General features: G+C 48.7%; 1 pseudogene; it reads right to left on the reverse strand.

Moving 5' to 3' along the window:
- Positions 1-1064: 1064 nt before the first annotated feature.
- LOC108517871 (H/ACA ribonucleoprotein complex subunit 2-like) lies at positions 1065-1441 on the reverse strand (annotated as a pseudogene).
- Positions 1442-2563: the final 1122 nt, after the last annotated feature.

Raw genomic sequence — 2563 nt, forward strand, 5'->3', positions numbered from 1 at the left:
TCGGCCTCTCAAAGTGCTGGGATTACAGGCATGAGCCACTGCGCCTGGCCTTTTATTTTTTATTTTTATTTTGAGAGGGAGTTTCACCCTTTTGCCCAGGCTGGAGTGCAATGGTGCGATCTCGGCTCACCGCAACCTCCGTCTTAAGCGATTCTCCTGCCTCAGCCTCCTGAGTAGCTAGGATTACAGGCATGTGCCACTACCCCAGCTAATTTTGTATTTTTAGTAGAGACAGGGTTTCTCCATCTTGGTCAGGCTGGTCTTGAACTCCCAACCTCAGGTGATCCACCCGCCTCAGCCTCCCAAAGTGCTGGGATTACAGGCGTGAGGCACCGTGTCCAGGGAAAGCAGGATTTTTAAAAAATTTACCATTACAGCTGGTGAATCTGTGGAATTATTTAGAATAAGTTAATTTAATTTAATTAATTTATTTTTGAAATGAGGTCTTGCCATGTTGCCCAGGCTGGTCTCAAACTCCTGACTTCAGGCTATCCTTCCACCTCGGCCTCCCAAAGTGCTGGGATTATAGGCGTGAGGCACTGTGCCTGACTGATTTACTTATTTTTTTAGCAATGGGGCCTCACTATCTTGCTCAGCTTGGACTCAAGTGATCTTCCTGCCTCAGCATCCTGAGTAGCTGGGAATGCAGGCACATACCACCATGCCTGGCCAAGAAGAAGTTTAACATTTATTTTATTTTATTTTATTTTTATTTTATTTTTTATTTTTAGTCTTAGCATTTACTTTCCCCACCCCATACTCTTGGAACAGGCTTTAGTTTTACAGGAAATGGCACCGATGGAGAGAAGGCTGGCATTACCTTCATGAAAGGGGTGCAAGAGCTGCCTGGGAAGAAGGCGTGCCTTGGGGAACTGGAAAGATGCCATCAGTGTGGGTGGGCAAGAGGACAGCCAGTCGTCCTGCTGCCAGCCCAGTAGCTTCCAGAGGCAGGTGCCCAGGTGCTACTGGAGCCCCTCATAGGGGTAGGGGTAGGGGTAGGGACTGCACCTCCTCCACGCGCTTGTTGTAGGCCTCCTGGTACTCCTCGTGGGGCTTGACCATTATCACACAGGTGGGGCACTTGGAGCCTGCGGCTGCACCCAGGTCCGCCTTAGAGGGATAGAGACATAGGCCAGATTTCGGTCCTCACGCATGACTGGGAGATGGCAGTATACCTCAATGGGCAGTGTTTCTCCTGCCAAAACCATGATCCCTTCTTCTCCTTTGTGGACAGTTTTCTGAACCTCTTTCACCCCGCGCCGAATCTGCTTCTGCTTCACGGATTTTTTGATGCATTTGTAGAGCTTCCATGTGAGGCAGCGAGAAGCCAGGGGCTGTACCATGGGGTTCTGGTTGACCAGCAGCTCCTGGTAGCTGCGTTCCCCAGAGCACGCCTCCGCCTGAGCCTGGGGCCTGTCAAATCTACCTTTATTTTGGTCATGGCAGCGGCCGCGGAAACCTAGTCCCAAGGAGGCCAAAGAACTTTAACATTTCTATAAAGAAATTATTTTCGCTATAATTGTAAATTCTAACTTTGGCCCGTGGAAATTATATGTTTTTTACATGTCAATCTATGCCTCTCATTGGAAATTTGTCAAAATGTTGTTCTGATATTTAGCAAAGTTTTATTTATTTTTTTGAGATGGAGTTTCGCTCATGTGGCCCAGGCTGGAGTGCAATGGTGCTATCTCGGCTCACTGCAACCTCCATCTCCCAGGTTCAAGCGATTCTCCTGCCTCAGCCTCCGAAGTGGCTGGGATTACAGGCATGCGCTACCAAGCCTGGCTAATTTTTTGTATTTAGTAGAGACCAGGTTTCACCATGTTGGCCAGGCTGGTCTCAAACTCCCAACCTCAGGTGATCCACCCGCCTCAACCTCCCAAAGTGCTGGGATTATAGGTGTGAGCCACCATGCCTGGCCCAAAGTGTTTTTTTTTTTTTTAAACAGAGTCTCGCTCTGTCACCCAAGCTGGACTGCAGTGGTGCAATCTTGGGTCACTGCAACTTCTGCCTCCCGGGTTCAAGCGATTCTCCTGCCTCAGCCTCCCAAGTAGCTGGGACTACAGGCGCATGCCACCATGCCCAGCTAATTTTTTGTATTTTTAGCAGAGACGGGGTTTCACCGTGTTCGCCAGGATGGTCTCAATCTCCTGACCTCGTGATCCACCCACCTCGGCCTCCCAAAGTGCTGGGATTACAGGTGTGAGCCACCGCGCCCGGCAAGTGTTTTAATATAATAACAATCTAACTCAAATTCCATGGTCAATAATCTCAGTTACAATCTAAGAACACATTTTTATCAAATAAAAATTTCATGTATTAGAACAGGCACGGTGGTTCATGCCTGTAATCCAAGCACTTTGAGAGGCTGAAGCAGGTGGATCACCTGAGGACTGGAGTTTGAAACCATCCTGGCTAACAGGATGAAACCCTGTCTCTACTAAAAATACAAAAAAAGTAACCAGATATGGTGGCGAGCGCTTGTAGTCCCAGCTACTCAGGAGGCTGACTCAGGAGAATGGCTTGAACCCGGGAGGCAGAGGTTGGAATGAGCCGAGATTGC

This window comes from Rhinopithecus bieti, unplaced genomic scaffold (assembly GCF_001698545.2).
Source record: "Rhinopithecus bieti isolate Rb0 unplaced genomic scaffold, ASM169854v2 scaffold_40559, whole genome shotgun sequence".
Classification (NCBI taxonomy): domain Eukaryota; kingdom Metazoa; phylum Chordata; class Mammalia; order Primates; family Cercopithecidae; genus Rhinopithecus; species Rhinopithecus bieti.